The sequence below is a fragment of the Coptis chinensis genome, chromosome 8 (genome assembly GCF_015680905.1).
Source record: "Coptis chinensis isolate HL-2020 chromosome 8, ASM1568090v1, whole genome shotgun sequence".
Lineage (NCBI taxonomy): Eukaryota > Viridiplantae > Streptophyta > Magnoliopsida > Ranunculales > Ranunculaceae > Coptis > Coptis chinensis.
Window position 1 is genome coordinate 74,054,525 of NC_141463.1, and position 21,855 is coordinate 74,076,379.

Here is a 21,855-nt window from a genome sequence, read left to right on the forward strand (position 1 = left end):
AAAAAAAAAAAAAAAAAAAATGTCATCTCAATTAGCGTACTTTTTCAAGCAACCATGACCTCACTATTATGAGGTGAATATTCCCCCTTCAACTAACTTAAGTATTTTGTCATATATTTCCTTAACATTCTCTCCAATAAACTTAAATTTCGAACACAATTTAACAATTAATGGCATGCATGGTAAAGATTTTCTACCAGGTTAGCATTCAATTTAAAACTTATTTGTATAATGATATCATCGGTCCCCCTTATTAGTGTCATTGTATTTGTTAATCTTGCTTCATCCCACTTAAGATCATAGTTCACGATTTCAGAATTGTCGATATTCTAAGATTCAAAAACCAGAATTCGACATAAGAGTGGTACTTTGGCCAACCTCTAATAGAAATCTAACCCACTTCAAAATCACCGAGGGAAAGCCATGCACCAAAGATATAGACTTCACATATAGCAGTAAGAAACTAATCACATTCAAAAGTAGTATAATAGAACAGTGAGCTAAATAACTAACATAGTGAGCTAACTACTACCCAATGCAAAGTAAATTGGATGGTATTACAACCGACTTGTCCAAGAAGTAGATCACGTACATACACACCCATAGTCGTCAGTCTGCCATTTGATCCCGGGCACCATTCTTGGTGAAAACCATAATTGTAAGCTCGTAAGAAACACCACTAAAGCAAGAATAGAGCATCTAAAATACATGAAATTTGACATTGAGCCAATAAATACCTTCCCTTTGATATTGAGCTCAAACTTGCCTCATGCCTCGTGTCTGACCCTTTCTACCCATGTTAGACTCGTGTCTATCTCATTAAAAAGCAAACACATGCTATTTATAAACAATGAAACGGAATAAACAATACCTCGTCATCTTTGACATAAAAATCAAACCATATCCATAATGTTTTTGGGCCTATGCATATATCACAAGTAGAGAAATCCGAAAACAAACAACATATCAATTTTTACTATCCAAATAAAAACATACGATGTGTGAAAAGATAATACACTTTACAACATAAAATTAGATAAATAACATATTGAAAAGTCAACAACAAAAAGCTCAAAACTAAGTAGATTCAAAAAAATCATCTAATTCTTTTCAATGATCAAAACATAATAGAATCTAATGAAAAGCGGGAGCAGGTCTAATAGAGGTTAAAGAATAATACACGCTCCAAAATGCAAAGATAATCATGTAAATAAAAGCAGAGAAGAAAAATCACTAGTAATATTCACAATGTGAAACAATAGCATGAAAACATGGAGGTTTCCCATTTAAGTATTTGCTTGCTTTAGAAAACTTGAAATCCATGAAGGGCAAGTTCACCTTATAAGTGTCCACTGGCATGACTAAAACTTGATCAAACCAAATCACTCCTTTTCTAGTCATCGTCAAACATGAAGTCTTGAATTATGGTATGTTCCTTTAGCTACCAATAGAAACTCCACTTTTGTCAATTTGAAACATCATATTTGTAAGAGAACAAAAATAAAAAGCAATGAGAAAAAACAATTGCCAATGGCGTAAGAAAGTATTATCAATGTAGATGTACTTATACAAGTGAAGCTCACATGAGGTAATCCCTCCATGTCCATTTGCACCTACCAAAAAAACTGAAATGTTGATCGACTCCAAAGACTTAACATGCATAACCACTTTGTAGGTCTTTCCTTGTTTGATGTTCTACCATGTAAAATTTATACATGCATAAGAATGAAAACGGTGAAGACTCTAATAAAGTATTAAAGCCTTATATTCAAATGAGGAATTAAGCATGTTGGATCTACCAATGCCCAACATGTGATTAATACATCAAGATAATATATCATCTATAAATTACAAAACAATTGAGCCAAAGAAAATCAATCTTTTGTTGTAGTTTGATGCATAATAAAAGAAACTTATATGGTACTAGACTATTTCTAGATATCACCCTATTACTAAATCATGAAAGTTTAAAATGGTAGAGGTAAACCCATTTTGGATGTGGGCATCCAGATAAAGGTTTAGAATGAGGTATCACCTCAGGGCTAGAAAGTTCATAATAAAATAAAATGAACATCCAATGTCCCATTCACAAAGACTAGTGTTATCCAACGGAGGAGAGAGAAAGAGGACATTCTAATTAAAGTTAGATATAAAATTGGACAAAAAATTACCAAAGAACATATATGAATAAAGAAATAAATGAATATTAGTGTAAAACAAAATTTGGTGTTCCCATTTTTGGAAAATTATTTCAAAATGAAACCAAAGAACATGCTTTTCATGAATGTATGTAGTGCAAACCCAAGTTTTAAACATTACCATTGGAACACAATCTTTCCAAACATTTTTAAAAAAATATATGTTTTCATTTTCTATTTCACATTTAAATTTGAAATTCTTTTCAAATGTCTAAGATAGTTCACTCCCTTATAACTTCAAATATTCCAAAAGTTAACATGCTAATAACCACCAGATTTACCACTTTAGTTTTCGCATCACTCTAATCCAAGACACTTAATGATAGGAGCACTCCAAAGTCCAAACCTCCCACCATGCAGGGATTCTTTTCTTATAATGAATGTGATGTGGTGCACAAGTATCCATAAAACAAAAAAATTCAAAACATAAACCTTATGGAGTGTACATGATTGCATAAATGCTAATTTGATTGTGTTATTAAAACCGCTTTCCCAAAAACTATGATTCCAAGGAAGAAAAGTATATAATCCAAAGTTTGATTATATTATGCTTATATTCATGCTCGAGATAAAGTGAGGATGGTGAGTACTTTCAACCTCCTCCAAGGTGCTTCCCCATTGAATGAATAGCATCCCCTTCAAAAGAACTCCAAAAGAACTCCAATTCCAAGTAGTTTACCCAAGGTGCAAAGAACAGACCGTGATTGCCTTGAACAACTTGTCACAAACTTGAATGACATTCAAGTTTGGGCCAAGAAAACAAGTTGTCCTCGATGTGAATGTCCCATGCCAAGGATATAATGTCCCGACACACTCCCATCCCTAGGAAACAAACTATAACTAGAATAATAATCTAAAAAGAAACCCAAAAGATGTGGATGTGTTTGGTTATCCGAGAATCATACCTAGTAAAGGACATAAGAGCCATTCCCAATGTAGGAGAAACAAAAGAAGGAATAAATAAATCCTGCAGCCAAAAATTAATGAAGCGAGAGAGAATTTGGATTTTGGAGTACACATTTTGAAAGTATGAAGTTATATTGGTCTTCAATTCTCCACGATTTCAAGTACTTTCTTATCCCACTCTCTAAATGCCTTGTGGTGGATCAATTTTCTACTTCTCCATTGGATAATAAACAATTAAACGATGAAGCACCAATGACTAGTATGGTAACCACTTAAGGATGCCAATTTGCAAGGTTCACTTGCACAATTTGTCTTGATGGTTCATATCCTCATCCACTTTGTAACTTTAGTTACCTTTCCATGGGAGACCAGGGTATAAGCATATAGTAACACAAAACTTCATCTTTAGCATTAACTTTAAGATGATTGTTAAGGGATCATGATGCTAATTTTCATAAAATTATGAAGGAGAAGAACATCCTGCATGCTCGAATCAACCATTGTGAGCAAATATTAGCATCCCCTTTGGTTGTGATATTTAGATAATATCATACTCATCCTTGGCTATAGTACTACTATCCTATTTTCTTCCTATTGTGATATTTAAAAACAAAACAAAGAATTTACAAACTACAAAATAGTTTCAACAAATATGAATATCCTAAAGCCTTTCGTAGCAAACAAACATCCGATAATGACTATTTTAAACCAAAATGACCTACACTTTATTAAAAAATAATCAAAACACCTTCACATTGTTATAGCAATAAAAATTTGCCCATGTATCCAAAAAGATTGTTGTGGTAACATCACCGATAGGAGTCCATAATAGACCACAATTTGTCGCTATCACAACAAATAGTAGAAGGAACCTATTTAGATAGAAATCAAAGGGTAAACAAGTATGAAAACATTAACTTGATGAATGATCGGTGGAACTCTCAGTCTCCGCTTACTTTATCTTTAAGAGTGGATCCACCAAATGGGTCTTTAAGTTGTGGACTCGGATGAGCCAATAACAAAGCATTTATAAACCGGTCTTCATTTTAAGTCCGGTTACTAATCGAAAGAATGGGAAAAATTACTTCAAATAACACTTACAATGCTTAGAAATTACTTCAAAAATTACTTTCTTAGTTTAGAAATGCCATTGACAAGAAAGTAAAACCACAATTAAAGATAGATGATTACCACATCATCAAGAGCAAGTCCGTAGAAGAAGTCGCGGTTGCCTCCTATTACCACATACACCACCAACATCTGTAATCCCATTGATGAACTCCTCGTGTAGTTGCATGCCTTGCGTGAAGATCATGAACACATAAAAGATTAAGTTAAAGAATTTTTACATAAATCAAAGATAGAAATTAGTTCGAAATACCAAGCAATTTATTATGGTTTTACCTAGAATTCAACGAACCCATAATAACGAGAGAAATAATTAGAAAAATCAATTGAAATATACTAGTGAGATACCAATAAACCTTGGTTATCTTTTTGTTATTTATTTATTTTTTTCCTAAAAAATTAGGCGTACAAATGAAATTAATTTGGCGCCCAAAATGGCCCTATTGTAGGAAGAGATATGCATCTTGGCCCAAACTCGTAGGAGAGGGAAAAATCCGGCGGTTTTGAAAACATTGAAAAATATTGAAACATGGTGTAGAGGAAATTATGTAGTCTTGTTTTTCCTCAAAAACAATTAAAACTTTCGAAATAGACAAGAACAATAATCTTTATCTCCTTGTCATTTCAACATCCTAAAACAAATGAAATCTCTAAAGCTTTCATTGCATAGATGGAAATATTATAATCAATGTCAAAATCTTTTGAACTTCCTATGATGGAAATCATCCATATTCTTTATGGTGTATGTCGGGTAAACTCGTTTTTTTGGTAGTGATGGATAAGCTTGGGATAGTATAAATCCAATGTCAACTAAAATTGTCATTAAGGCTTCATACCACTCTCTCGGTGACTGTTTAAGACCATATAAGGATTTGTGAAGCTTGCAAATATGAGTAGGTTTAAGTGAATCAACAAAGCCAGGTGGCTGAACCATATGAACCTCATCATTCAATGTTCCATGTAGAAAATCATTTGTAACATCTAGTTGCTTTACTTGCCAATCTTTCTAAACTGTTATAGATCGATAACACCATTCTGATTGCTACAGCTTTAACAACTTGACTGAATGTTTGATTAAAGTTCATTCCCTCTTCTTGATCAAAGCCCTTTGTAACTAACCTAGCTTTATATTTATCAATTGAACCATCAGCCTTTTCCTTCAATCTAAAGATCCACTTGTTTCTGACAAGATGTTGATAAGATTCATAAGGTACCAAATACCAAGTTCCTTGTCTATAAGAGAGCATTGTATTCATTTTGCATTGCTTTTCTCCACTCTGGATGCTTGACTGCTTGAGTATAGCATGTTGGAGTTGGTACTCGATCCGGTTTCCAAATTTGTAACTAAAGCAGAGGGCAAAGGATATTTTGTGGCATTTAAAGTAAAGATTTGTTTTGGTTTTGAGATGCCTGACTTGGACCTAGTATTGATAGGTTTAGAAATAACAAACTTGGTCCTTGTGTTTATTGAGTTTAACGGTGTCTTGTGATGTTTTGGTACTTTGTTTTGAACTGAGTTTAGAGTTGAAGTAGAGACTAAAGGTAGAATAGAATTTGCAGTAGAAATTAGAACCTGGGAACTTGGTGATTATGAAGGATGAGATGATGATTGAGTAAATGTCAGATTAGAATTATTAGACTAATGAATGTTAAGAAATGGAACAATCATTTTAGTAGTAGATGGAATTGATGGAATAAATACAAATAAAGAAGAATTAAAAGGAAAATATGCTTCATCAATCACAACATCTCTAGACATTTGTATCCTTTGTGGTCCAAACTATAACCTATGAAGACACATTCAGTGCTTCTGGGCTCTAATTTGTTCGTGGTATACGGTTTCAACCAAGGGTAACAAGCTGAACCAAAAATCTTAAGAAAAGAATAATTTTGAGCTTTTTGAGACGACTTGTTAGAATATGTCAGTATTAGAATATGTCCAATATGGAAAGTCCTATGTTTCTATAAGTGTGAACATCTATATCTATAATTTCTATTATCATGTTTTAGTTTAGTATAAGTATGTAACTCTGGGTAGAGAACGCAATCTCTCAAAGACAAGAATACTCTAAACCCTACTTTCTTCTTGTAGGGAGATATGAAGACATTCAGTAGTATCAGAGCGAGGTTCAGTGGTATACTAGGAGTGGAATCCCTCACCAAGAAAAAAAAAATCAAGTTTCTTTAAGTTTTTCAGTATAGTATTCAAGTCAAGTTTCAAGAAGAAGAAGGATTTCTTAAAAAAAAAATTCTTATATCTCAATTCAAGTTTCAATATTTCTCTAGAAGGATTTATTGTTCACAGGCATTGTTCACCGGCACTATTCACAGGCATTGTTCACCGACACTATTCACAATACTGTTCATCGACATGTTTAAGTATTCTAAGTTCCGAAATCTCTCATTTCATTATTCTCTATGGTTCGAAGTAAGTTTTTAAGATTTCGCTGGTGTTTAAAGTTTGTTTGAATAAAGTTAGGAGAGAGATCCGAAATTTTTCAGTATTGGTTTCTTAGCATTGTTTTGCTTCCGCAGTCTCCTTCTTCCAGAATCTCTCTGTCTTAGTATTGTAAGAGGGGAACAACCTCTATGTATCTCGCAATCCCTGAAATTAGTATTAGGACGAGACACGCACGAGCGAAGTCTAAGCCTTCTGCTACGCACCCATGACGTGAAAAAGAAGTAAGTTTTCTATGTACTAATTTGTTTTTCCAGTGAAGAAGGCACGCACGCGCTCAAGTATAGTCAGGCCCAAAGGGAGCACACGCCCATGCCATGAAAGGAAAAAAAAAACTCCGCTAAACAATCAGATAAGAGATGGCCATGAAATTGGCCTTGCCAAGAGCGTGCCTGCGCCCATGCCTCCACACATCAGTTTTCGAGATTTTTGAAGTATCAAGCCTTGGAAGGTAGTTTGCACTCTCATCCAGGATTGGAGGGGTAGTATTGTTTGGATGCTGTTATGGATGTTTGGATTTCTAGCTTCCGCACAGTTGGTATTGATGCCCATCTTCTGTCTCAGTTTCTAGAACATGATCAAGTTATTTGTTTGAAGTATTATAGGGGCACATGACCTCTATCTCACGAGAAATTATTCTTTCCATCTTCCACTGTTCTAGAAGTTTGCAGTCATAAAAAGGCATGACCCACCCTCCACTCTTTATAGTGAGTATTGTTTGATGCATGTTCTGTTAGAACTTTTTTTTGTGTATTGGAGTATGAAGTATTGTTTTTTTGAAGTGGGCATTGGTTGTTGTATAAGTTAGTATTTGGTTTTCTCTGTTTCAAGTTCAAGTCGGAATAGACAAGTCTTTGTATGTTCCTACTCAACCTTGTATTTCCAACTTGAGAGGCGGAATAGGGAGATATGAAGACATTCAGTAGTATATGAGGGAAGAAGAATATGGAGACGTATGAGAAAGAGTACTCATGTCTCCATATTCCGGCATGCCTTAACGAACTCTTCATGACAAGGCATATCCACTATTCAGTCTTCATTATTTAGGTAGCAATCAAGCCTAAACTGCAATCTTCATGAGTATTCAGGTAACAGTTAAGCCTAAACTGCAAGTATGTTTCAGGTAGCAGTCACGCCTAAACTGCAAGTATGTTTCAGGTAGCAGTCAAGCCCAAACTACAAGTATGTTTTAGGTAGTAGTCATGAGAGTTCAGGTAGCAGTCAAGTTATAACTGCACCAATATTCAGTATTCAATATTCAGGAGTACCCATAATAGTATTTTGTTAACATTAACAGTGATATTGATAGTAGCGGCCAAGAAGCGCACATCAAGTCAATGTTATTGTTTTCAATTTATATTATGACAACCATAATAGCGAATGGAGTGAGTAGTAACCAAGCAGTGCGCCACTAAACCGGTGTCATGATTTCAGTTTGTGACTGTGGTACACCTTCAGTATTCAGGTTAGGTCATTGCCTACACCGACAGTTTCACCTCTAGAACGTCTCAATAGTTGTTCGAGTTCTTCAACTAAAGATAGTTCTATGCGAAAGGGGGAGCAGTATTCTTATCTTTGATTTTTGTAATCCAAGCTGTAATTTGCATAGTTTGCATAATTAAAACTTGAGGGGGAGTGTTAGAATATGTCCAATATGGAAAATCCCATGTTTCTATAAGTGTGGACATCCATATCTAGTAGTTTCTATTATCATGTTTTAGTTTAGTATAAGTATGTAACTATGGGTGGAGAACACAATCTCTCAAAGACAAGAACCCTCTAACCCTAATCAATCTCTAGTCTTCTTTGTTCTTCTTCTTGGTTTATCTAATATATCAATGTCACAACTCTCCTAGCATCACCACTAACATATAATTCAATAGAGACAATTTTTCAAAAGGAGTTATAGACATTGTTTGTGAAATGATTATGTATATCAAGAAGACAAAAGTTTGAAAAATGTCCACCCAAAACTTTGGTGGTACATTGTTGTGAACAATAAGTGTTCTAGCAACTTCAGTGATATGACGATGTTTTTGTTCAGCAATGCCATTATGCTGAGAAGTGTGTGGACATGAGTATTGCAAAGAAATACCATGTTCATGTAGATAATTTCTGAAAATGTGGCTTTTGTGCTCTCAACCTTCATCACAACAATGAAAACCTTTTATTTTCAAATCAAGTTGATTTTCTACACTGTTTTTGAATATTTGAAAAACTTAGAAGAAATTTGATTTCTTATATAATGGAAATATCCATGTATATTTGGACCATTCATCAATGAAAGAAACATAATATAAGAACCTTGTGATAGATGGTATTGAGGAAAGTCTCCATAAATCACTATAAATCAATTGTAAAGATTTTGAAACACATGAAGTAGATGGGACAAAAGACAATCTTATACTTTTCCCTTTATTACAAGAAGAACAAAACAACAAATCATTAGTCTTGCCGTGAGTAGGCAGACTATATGTAGACATTATTTTAAAAAATAAACATTGTTTGGATGGCCTAATCTATGATGCCAATTTTGTGCAGTAGTCATGACTCCAACAAAAGCTTGAGAGTTGTGTGCAGCTGAAGAGATGAAAAAAGATTGTGTTGATGCATGAGAAGGAGTTGATGAATGATGCAAAAACTTCATGAGATAAAGTCCATTCTCATGAGTCTCTTGGAAAACTATCTTCCCCAAATTATCCTTCACAAAAAAAGAAAACGGAGTAAAGGTTATGGCACAATTGTTATCTTTGATTAATTGGTGAACAGAAAGAAGATTTTGTGATATATGAGGCACATGCAAAATATTTTTCAAATGAAATGAAGAATTTGAAGTATGAGCAAAGGAATTACCAATATTGTTTATCTCAAGAGCTTGACCATCATCCACGAGGACTTTGTCATTTCCAGTGTAAGATGCATGTTGCGCCAGATTTTTAAGGTCAACAGTCATATGGTTTGCAGCTCCTGTGTCAGCCACCCAAGTTGTATCAGGAGATGGACTTGAGCATGTTGGAACAGAACCTCTTTGAGCAGCCATAACTTGTAGTTTTGAAGGTGGCTGTCTCCCTTGATAAGCATGATTCATCATATTAAAACAATCAATAGCAGCATGGCCTCTTCTGCCATAGATTTGACATTGAATCCTTCCTATAGGTGGTTGATAATTGCTTGATTTTAGACCTTGTGAATACTGATTACTTGAAGTTGATCCTTGAATATAACTCATATAGTTTTGATTATAACCTCTGCCTTGAGTATTATTATTATAACCACCGCTTCCCCTTGATCTACCTCTTCCTTTGTTTTGTTGACCTTGATAACCATTGCCTTGATAACCAAAATTCTTATAAGCATTTGAAGAAGCATTAACACGTACTGAATGCTTGAGGTGAAGATGCAACAAGATTTCTATTTCTTTCTGTAACAGTAATCTCTTCACTCAAGAAAAGATACATAATGCTTCATATTCAGATGGTAAACCATTATAAACATAGGAAACCAAGTAGGCAACACTTATCACAACACCAGCAGCTGCTAAACTATCCGATATTTCTTTTATCCTCTGTAAAAACTCTCCCATGGAGTCATTCCCTTTCTTTGCTTGCTTGAAGTTTGTTCTTTAACTGATGTTGATGAGACTGAGTAATAGCTGCAAACCTTCTTTCTAAAATATTCCACAAATCTTTTGAAGTCTCCATTCCAATCACATATAGAAGTACAGTTTCAAATAGTGTAGCATTGATCCAGATCAATAGAATTTGATCTTGCTTTACCCAGTAAACTTTTGAGGACATGGAAGTGACCCATCAGCATAACCAAGAAGATTGTTGCTTCGAAGTATTGGAAGGAAGAGTGATTTCCAAAGTAGAAAGTTACCCTTATTCAATTTGATTGGAACAAAGTGACTTAGGTTGATTGAAGCAGTAATTGATGTATTTGATGCCATTTCTAAGAAATTTCTCAAAGAAAGCATATTCAATTTGTAATGAAAACTGAGTAGAACAACAGTAATCAAAAGATTCAAGAGATGATTGAGATTTAACTCAAAATCAAAAGATTGAAAAGATCGATAGATGAAACCTGATGATTCAAGTTGAATCGATGAACCTTTTGTTCAATTTGAAGAATAGGAATCACAGAAAACACAACCAGCGAACGTTTTGTTTGATTTGAAGATGAAAAAGAACTAGCTTCTTTACTTTAATGGCGGATCAATGAAGATCATAGCTTCAAAGGCTCCGATACCATGAAACAAGTTTTGAATCCAAAACTAAATTTAGAGAAATGAGTAGAAGGAAATTATTTCATTAACCTTGAATGAATGATTACATGAGGTATTTATACAATGAGCATTCTAGTCAGTTAGAGGTTTGCTAGAAATCTATTACATTTGTCAAAGTGCAATTATAACTGAATTCATTCTAGAAGCTTGAAGGTGGTTATAACATAATGTTGAGTTGGATGAATATGTGGTTATAGATGTTCTGGAAACTCTTCAAGTCTTATATTTCTATACAACAGAGGAAAACTGGGTATAAATGTATAATACCAATTCAGCACCTAAAAAATCAGAATGTCCAAACCCAAATCAATCTACTACCAATTGAAAGAAAAACACATGAAATTTAACAGAAGCCAAAAGGTACAACTACTATAAAATACCTTTTTTTTTTTTTTTTTTTTTTGATAAAAATGCTCTTCAATGGTACCTTGTGATACAAAAATTTTGATATTCAATCGCTCATCATCATCTTTTCACTCTATTTGAGTGCCCCTATCTATAACGGGTTATAGTTGTATCAACGTGGAGTTGGTATGTAATGATAAAAAAGGATGATCGGTTCAACTAATTCGGGGTGATTGAAGAAGGACTGAAGGAGAGAAATGAGAAGTAGTGACTGAAGCAGAGAAGTGCAGGAGAGGAAAACCAGGTCTTGCGGGTGTTGATGTTAAAAAAGGAGTTTAGATAACATATATGTGTAGGAAAAGTAGAAAGTGTTAGAACACAAACTCTGAGTCACCGTTGATTTTCATCGTACATATCTAAACTTCTTATCTCAAGATAGATAAAACACACACCTCAAGATAGGGGTGATAAAAGGGCCGGGCCGGGCTAGCCCGGCCCTCAAACCATAAAAGCCCTCATGATTGAGGGCCGGGTCAAATTCATAATTTGATATTGAGGGACAGTCGAAAGTAGGGTCAAGCGTGAAAACTCAAGCCCTTAACCATCGGCCCTCATTTTTTAAAAAATGAATGGCGGGTCAGGGCCTTCTAATTATACTTCACTAGTTTTATTTTTTTTGTAATTTTTTTTTTTTTAATTGATTTAATGATATGTATATAAATTACAAAACTAATTCTTATATCTTTAAAAAAAAATAGATAAAGATGGTGGAAGAGATGATATTCTTAAAATATCTACATTTTTAATACTTAACTATGTTGTTAAGTTGAATTTTCATGTATGACTTATATACATATCATTAAATCAATTACAAAAGTCATATATTATATTATGTTATAATTTATCCCCTATTGAAAACTAATTTAATAATTTTTTATACAATTTAGATAATTATAGTATAATACATAAATATAATGTAAAATAACAAGAAAATATGGTTTTCTTTTAGGGTTTACACAAATATATAGTATAATACATAAATTATCACCTCTATTTTGGGTTTACACAAAATAATCATAATTCACTTTTTCTTTTTATATTTGAACTCTTTTACTCAAATTACAAAATACCTCATATGATATGTGGTAAACTACTATTATTAAACATCATTTGTAGTGAAAATATTTAGTTCAAATAGGGATAATTGTGGTTTACATATATAATGTAAAAAATAAAATATATCTTATCGAAAAAAAAAAACTAGGGCCAAGTGAGGGGCTTGGAAGGGGGCCAAATTCATTTATGCTCTAGAACTTTTTTTATTTAAAAAGCATGAAATAAATCTGTGAGGGCCAAACTTTTGGGGTTTTGACGCCAAGGTTTTGAACATGGACGGGTTGGGCGGGTTGAGGGCCCGAGGGGCCAAATTATCACCCCTACCTCAAGACACCATAATCTGGAAAAAAAAAACTATTTTTTAAAAGAGCAAAATTACAGTTTTGCCCTCCAAAAGAGCCAAAAAAAAAAAATATATTGTTTATCGATCCTCATATTTCTATATATATATACATGAGTGTGCGAACCGTGCTACGCATTGGTGTTTTTTCAAATCTTTAAATCTGTCCCTCTAACATCTCTATGATAGTATGATTTTTTGAATTCTAGTTATAATCTAAAAAATAATATAAAAACATTAGGAGGGGTTGAATATAATTTGAGTAACGTGAATGAGGTTTTCTAAATTATTTTAAATAATATGAAGCTAATTCTAATTTCAATAAAGTGAGAGTTTTTGGTAAATTGTTTAAAAAGAAAGGAGCTGATTAGAATAATTAAGGGAGGTGATTCTAAAATCATAAAATAGAGAGATTACAAATACACAGTTCGGTTGAGAAATTTTCCTCCTAAATATCCGGCTATCATATAGTGTAGATATATATGACTATATTGCTATGTTACATATAGAAATGACATATGTATTTCAAAAGTGGACTTGCACATTGAAGTAAGGGTTGATTTTCGGTAAAGATGACTTACCTACTATAATATCTCCACAAAAATTAGCTCAATTGGATGTGTCCAATCTTGTAAAAAGATATTTAAATTATGGACCGTCAGATAAATTTCTAACTTAAACTCAACTTTTGGTAGGGTTAGACATATTCAAAGGAGTTGATTTTTTGTGGAGATCGCATCCCTAGAAAACCAGTTTTTAGTTCATTGTGTAGGTAAGTAGGATTGCGTATATCATTTCTGTATATAGATAGATAGGGTGTTCATGGGTCGGTTCCGCTCGGTTCTTATCGGTTTTGGGTTCGGTTCTATTTTTAACGGTTCCTACCAGGTTCGGTTCTTTCAGTTTTTTTCTTATATTTAGAAAACCCGAAACCATACCCATTAATTAAGTCAGTTCCAGTTCGGGTTTCGGTTCCTTCTCAGGTTATACATTATTATTATTACTAAAATTACATTTTTAATTACGTAACCGATATAAAAGTTGGTTGTTAGTGCAACAATAACACTTTTTTTTTTTTTATTGGTAAGCCTGTTTTTTAAATGAGATCAGTAACTCTTTGATGCTGGCGGGGTTCGATCCCCAGACCTTTGGTATCATCACCCAAAGATTTTACCGACTTTGTTAGTCGGCACCTGCAACAATAACACTTGTAATGGTCATAAATTCAATAATCTTTGAAAGTTTTCTAAAAACTTTAAATAAATCTCTTAAATTGTACATAAGCATGTATTAACTTGTATTTCAAATTGAACACGTGTATATTATAATATACATAAATACATACGTCCTATATAATATATATCACACACTAAATTGCTAGCATTAATTACATGCATTCATAATTATATATATACATGTATACACGTCCAATATATCAAACACGTGCACTTATATAAACTAGCAAGATGCACGTGCTGTGCACGCGGTTGACAAACACATTTATTTCATTATATATATAATATGTGATGTAAGTAAAGGCTAGTAAAATATGTGAATTTGAGTGATGTAGGTATTGGTTAGTGTAACATGCATGAATAAGAACTTTAAAGTTTGTTTGACCATTACATGTAGGACACACTCAAAAGCACATTGCATTATGGAATTGATTTTTTTTTTTTTTTTTTTTTGGAGGAGGAGGGGGAGGCTTTTTTTGAAAAATGTATTGTATCATAAACTTTGATATGCCTTTGATTGATATTGACAGAATGATAGATGAGTTTCTGAGGCCTTATAAGGAAAAGGCAGAAGGAGGCTGAACTTATTGGTTTGAAGCGTACAGTGACAAAAAGAGCCCAAAGCTTCAATTGTTCATGTAGCATGAATTCTTCTTTGTTGCTTCTATCACAACACTTTGAGAGGCCGGGTGAGGGCAATACAATGAAGCACTACTATAATGTATAAAACCAAGAAGAACCTCCAATTATGAGTACTACTCTTGGCATCGAAAAGTAAAAAAAAAAGCGAATTCTACAAGAATATATTTGAGTCCGAAATAGGTCCCTTCTCCGGCCATAACTCTATACTAACATATGCTTCTAAGCTAGACTATTTTTCCCATCTTCTAAAATGACGATGTGCAATCTAACAACTGACAGTTTATATACAAACTAATTGGTGACTTGGAGTAGTCCTTGTTTGCATTTCATATTATCTTTTCCTAGCAATGGATAGTTCGATCATAAAATTACTTGATCCACATTTGAGATATTATAATTTATTTAAGCTCAATCGTTTTCAGTTGAATGTTAAGAGTGGGTACAAATTGTTAGATGTTGTGAACTCCAGTAGCGTGCTAAACATGTATTTGATAAGTGGTTATTCGGAAATTTTAATTGATAAGCTCTATATCTACGAACTGAAGTTTGGAAACATATTCCAGCCAAAAAGAAAAGTTTGGAAGCATCATTTGAAAACAGAAATTGCTCAAAGCACATATAAAAATTGTTCAGTAACGTAACTATACTGAACTAAAGAAGAAAAAGGCTTGTGACAAATCAAAACCATGGAATTATTCTGAACATATTCTAAATGGACCCAACATGAAATTTGGTGGCTTAAAAAAGAATCTTAAATAAAAGTCACCGACTACATGCATATATTTTTGCTTTGGTTTGCACATAAATAACAAATTGCAATTGATCTAAAGAACATACATTTCATAACATTAAATTTATGGTACCAATATCTTCCCCCAAAAAAAGCGAGATTCATTGGAGGTTAATTACATTACGTATAAAGAACAGTGTGAAGGCTATACAGGTGTGACTGCTTGCTTCATATTTTACAAAACTTACGTAATGGGCAAATTGACAATGGTTGACACTCCTACGATTCGGTGCCTATTGGCCTATCCTAACTGGTCAATAACACATATTTTGATTCTTTTGTATGGCTATTTTTTCCCTCTGTTTCCTAGTATTCTTTCTTGTGGTTTCTTGGGATTCAAAGCCACTTCAAAGATTATGTAGCATTTTATATCGTTAAGGTGAGCGGGAAAAATTTCTACTCCTCCAATGGTCCTCAAACCATGTTAGTCTACTTGGGTCTTTCTTGCAATCTCATTTTTACCCATGTTGTTTCACACAAACTCCAACATAACATGCCGAAATTTTCCTTCAAAAATTCTAGGGTCCTTCGACATTGCATACAACGCTTTATGATTTAATCTTTGCTTGAAACGTAAGGCTTTGTAGGGATGTAATGCAAAAGTGAAAATGCACCAATTGTGAGTAAACAAATGAGAAGTTTCTCTCTCAATAAAATTCATACACAAGCACATGTTCAATAGAATACCTCGGCCATGCTTCATCAAGTAGATGAAGGGTGCTTGATAGTAATAATGGCGAAAAGCATCCGGAATACACACGGTGTGTTACTCGCTAAAGATCAAGGTTAAGTCCGTAATCCGCATGAAAGTAAATTACATGATTAGGGCACCAGGGGAAGACTTAAAAAGAAACAAAGAACCTGTTTTTTTCTTTTTTTTAAAAAATTGTTGTACCACACACTCGATCACACACAACAAATTAGTATTTCTGCGATTGCCATGGATAATGTACTTTTGACAAATCTGTTTCCTTTTCAAAATGCCAAGTTTTTATTTGATCATTGGTGTCATTTTGGCGGTCAGGTCGAGTGCTTTCAGAAAATACCTATTTTTATAATAGAACTTGTGCATCAAATTGTAATGTATCTTTCACAAGTCATATGTGTGTTAAAATGATGGCGGCAGGTCATGCTACAAAATCATATATGATACTGAGTCAATGAAACATCAGAAAAACTGAGATACAGGAAATATTAAACATTCACACTCCTAAATTGTCGCCCACCTCCTCATAAAATGTCATTGTGGTGAGTCGATATCCTGCTAAAAGCATATACTCCTTTACTGACCCCTAAGATCTTTACGCTCATTGTCTTTTTTAAAGGACCCAAATCAGAAAAGGAGAATCCCTCTTCAACTATTGCAAAGGTAGGTCTATCGATTCGCAGAAACATTTAATGAATCCCTCTTCTAATTAAATTTGGTTCGTTGGCTTTAAGTCTAGGGCAAACTCCCCGCTTCAATAATAGCTTGGATTTTGTCGTTTGTACCATCGAAAAGTAAGATAATGCACAAAGACGCATCGGGCTTAAGACTTCTTCACGATTTGAATGAATCCGGATGCTCAAAGCGCCGAAGTGCAAGTTTTGTATGCCATATTGTTTTCGAAAAGGAACATAACATCGTTAGTAATCCCAACCTCTTAATAACCCCACAAATAAATAAAATGCAACTCATCACTAACCCGTTCAAATGGAGGTTGTGGTTTGCCTCTGCAAAATTGGATAGAGTTCATGTTGCATTTCTCAACATAGAGAATTTGGCATGCTCATTCAACTGTTGGCTAAACCAACATAAAATTAGACAATCGATCAACTACCTCATCATAGTTCTTATTACCAATAGCTTAACAGAACACAAAAAGATCATGAACTTCTGTCAAACAAATTAAGAATAAAACGTATATGAAAGACGATTGTAAGAGCCAAATATTTACCCCATAGAACGATTGAACCCAAACTGCTCTATCAAACGGGCGCTACCTCTTGAGCTACAACATCTTGATCATCCCTTCCAGCCTCTAGAGCAAACCTTACAGCCTCCTAAGCACACCTTTCAATCTCCTGGGCACACCTTTCAGCCTCCTGAGAAATCCTCCTCGGCTCTCTACGTTTTGATGGCACTCACACCCATTACGTTACGATCAAGGATTGAAATAGAAATTTTACATATAGTGCCTCTAACCAACAGAAGTATCAATTTATATATTGGACTCTAGATATCTCTTTCAAGATTTGCATCATTCTATAGTTGGTACATAATCTTACGGAAAACCTTAGCAGCATGTTAGGTGAAAGTATGACTCCTTAAACTCAAAAATAGAAAATGTAATGTAAAATATTAAACTCATAAATTTCCCAAAAATTATATTTTACATGCTTTGTTAGACGATAGTTCAAAAAGTAATCGATAATAAATCAACTAAGTTTCGGAGAAGATAGGAAAAGCGTGGTATTCCTGGGACCGTTTCACCTAATATATAGGAAGTTGTTCTAACCCTGAAAAATAGTATGGAATTTTAATGAACGTGGTATCTGTTGCAAGAACTGAAAACATAATCTAGTTACTTTACTTCATAAAGCATCAAACACAATCAGTCATTTAATGAGCAATGTATGGAAACTGAACACATAACACATTAAACACAATAATTATTACTATTTAGAACAACTAAGCAAAATAACATTCTTGTGTAAATTTGGAGTCTGCTGGCAGATTTGGAAATCGTTAGTTCAATTGATGGTTATATCAAAGCCACAAAGACCGCAATTCCAATGCAAGTTCATCGAAGCTAGTTATTTAACCCTGTTCAATTCCTTTGGTCTTAAGTCACAACTTCACAAGTTCCAAATAGGATTCCAGAAAAAATTTGACGAAAACAAAGAAGAAGCATGCCAGAGTCTCACATATAATCACATTCCTCAACATTGTTATCTCACTCAAAACTACATACTCATAGTTTTTACATCTTATAAGAACTCTATTATATATTAAGAGATTAAGACTAAACAACCCCTGAACATAGTAATCTACTACTACACATAGAAACCATGAATTCCAATATTACCACAATCCTCTTCTTGATGTGTATTAGTCTTGTATTTCTTAAAGCGCAAGAAGAGCTCCTCATGACATAAGTTCTTTCCATAAGTTCTTCCACCCATCTCCACCAACTTCCAAAGATTTCCATACATTCCTCGGCCATCAGCCTTGTGCCCCATTGCCGTCTTCCCCTATCGTTAATTTCTAGTACACCAAGAATATTACATACCACTCGAGCACCCAAAACCAATATACCTAACCTATGCTAATTACTTTTTTTTTTAGTTAAAAAGGGGACCAATTCAAGTACACTTGTTAGTTGGATGAGTTGTGATAATTGGAAAGTTTCTCTTAAGATCCGACAAAGAGAAGTGTTAATGTTGAAGTAAAAAAATAGCGGTATAATATACAGATGTATGAGTATTTAGAATCTTACAGGTATGCTCCTTTACACATTAGGAAAATGTGTCCTTCCCTCATCCCACACAATAATGATAGTCTTTTTGTTTGCTACTCAACCCCATGGCTCCATTTCCGTTGGTAAGGCAATCGAAAAACACCAATAAAATGAGCATTGAATCCAAATTCAAACCCAAATGAAGACTTAGTAATTAAGAGAAACCAGGTTGTAAGTTTGGATATCCGATTCCAAGCCGAAACATAATCTTGACTTGGCTAGATTGGTTATACTCCGACTCCCTCGACCTTTGACCCAATAATGTGCATGCATTCTTAATACGGTTGATTGTATGTTTACCTGTAATGGACCCCTTCTTCTCTTTTAGTCATCTTGCTTTCTCGCCTAAGCCTTGGTTGAAGCCTAAAGGGCTCTTCAGAGCCTATTTTCCCAAAGTTTTGGAACCTTACTTTCTATTTGAGACTTTTTGTTTATGCTTTGAGATATATTCAAATATGTGTTATCAATAGCTTCGCTTGTTATTGTTGACGCTTGCTGCTAATTAAAACCTAATAGCAAAATGATTAAATTCCAGTCAAATGCCTATCTCACTCGAGCTGATTCAGATAAAGCAACACACCTATAACTATATCCTCGTAAATGCCCTAATAGTAACACAACAAATGAAATGTTCAACTTTTTCTAAACTTAGCAAAGAATATCACTTGAAATGTTCGATTTCACTGCAGCGTCCTAGAGATATCAATGTTATCTATGATGATCCTTCCCCTCTTTGGTTTGATTAGTCTAAATAGAGCTTGGATAAGCGTTGATTTACCACTTCCAATCGTCCTACTATTCCAATTTTCTTTCCACCGAAAATGAACACGATACATTATGAAGGACAACATGAAGACTCTCCTTATAACAAACCTTAAAAATAATAATTTTCAGAAAATAGAGATAATCAAGTTGAAATAACGGAATGAATTATTTTTATATAAGGTTTATGGATATAATCATAGCAATCATTAACAAAGCGAATGCAATCATAAAAGAAAAGCCTAACTAACCTTCGATCAAGATGTTCAATTGTTCCATTCTCTCGCCATGAGGATGGAGGGCGAGAGTCCTCAATGATGAGTGGAGCCTCACTTGGGAGTTGAGAATACCGATGAATACGCCAATAGAAATAATTTTGTTTTCAAGCTTGCAAAAGCTCAATATCCACCATGATAAGCGTGCATTTAAGTTAAGGTCATACATACGCGACGACGGCCAAAGCCTGCCATACACCTTGCACGAAGCACTTCCAACACCTTAAAAGATCCGATAATAGGGGACCGCAGTAAGTGCTAAACTCAAACTATATTTATGATACATTGTCATCATCCGAAGTTAAATATTGGGATGTTTTTCAAGAAAAATGAAACGGGACTCGGATATAAAGAGAAAGAATGGAAGAGTTCTATACTTGATTGGATCAATGCTTCGCGTGGCACACGCTTTACAAAGTGTAAACATCACGAATGCAAAGACAAAAGTCGAGAGTAATTCCATGGGCAAGCAAAGCCACTCAATGGCAGCTATGTTGCGTAAGAAAGGGCGAAAGCAAAACAGTCAAGAAGATATAGATTCCTCTTCACGAACCGCTTCTCTTGACCAAAGCCTCGATTGTAGCCACCCCAAAGAATTGATTCTCTAAAGAGATGGATGACAATTGATTTACGGATGCTAACAATGCTAACAAATTCCCCGGAAGAAGCCATGTAATATTTCTGCATTCACAAAGAAACAGTTGAAAAGACTACATATACTATTTTTACTAATTAATAGATTGCTTTCACCTTGACATTTTACTAACAAAACAACAAATCCGTAAAAAAAAAATATGGTAGAAACAAAGCATGAACATAATCAAGTCACAACATTGCTCAACTCCAAGTCTCCAACATTCAAAGTTTTAAATTGTGTCAAGTGGGATGCTGATACAAAGGGAAGCGTGATTTTGAATTTTCTATATCTTTCATCTTAAAAGGATTAACGGCTACTTAACTATTTAATTACCTACATCCACAAGCAAGCAATGGCCATGTAACGCATTCTCATACACCTCAATAATAACTCATTTCTCCAATTCAAACAATAATGGAAAAATATAAATAAACCAAAATATATAATCAGGAATTTTAAAATAAACAAATAAATTTCAAAACAAAGAGATATGATAGATGAATTGATAGTGCCTTGTTCACAAACAATGAGTTAGGAAGGTCTTGACCACTTGTAGGATTTCTTGATCATATCATGTATTAAGAAAAACCTTAATGGTGTAGAGGGCGATCTAAAACTCACAACCAAGATAGAATACCTATGGGGAAAATTGCCAAGAGTAAACAACTTGCTAAATAATAAGCTAGCAATCAATCGTGCGGTGCTTGCACAAATGTTTGTTTTTGAAGGAAAGTTATGAATTAATAGAAACTAAACACACCTTTTAAATTGAGATTCTCGACATGGTCCTCTCTGAAGAAATTCACGTGTAACACCCAAATGAGGAAATTTGAATAAAATAAAATACATCTAATTATAAGATAATCTAACTCATATAACAACAAAGGCGAATAATACTTCATTTTTTTCTTTATGTGTATCCAAATCCTGCAATACCAAAATGTTTATGGTAGTTGAGGCACTTTTCTTTGGGGCAATCGTTGTTTGCAACTCATGTTATTCCATAAGAGGAAATCCATAAAGAATCTAACCAAAACAATGTTGTCAACTCAAGCATGTAAGTCACAAAAAGGAATAGCTACACATAGCCTTATTAAGTTTTATGTTTTCTACCAATGAGCAAAACTACCAAAGGAAAATTCAATGAGCAAAAGTATTACAATCTTACATGAAGCATTTGCTTCAGAAGCTTTTTCATTGGGCACAGATCTTACTACTTTCAGACGCAGAATATATAA

The 21,855-nt window shown here is 34.0% G+C and overlaps 1 long non-coding RNA gene across 1 annotated transcript; it reads right to left on the minus strand.

Moving 5' to 3' along the window:
• Positions 1-9,070: 9,070 nt before the first annotated feature.
• Positions 9,071-11,635, minus strand: LOC147482962 (uncharacterized). The gene is made up of 2 exons (XR_015206373.1): positions 9,544-11,635; positions 9,071-9,391 (listed from the first exon to the last, which is right to left on the minus strand). It is a non-coding gene; the product is annotated as an uncharacterized LOC147482962 (long non-coding RNA).
• Positions 11,636-21,855: the final 10,220 nt, after the last annotated feature.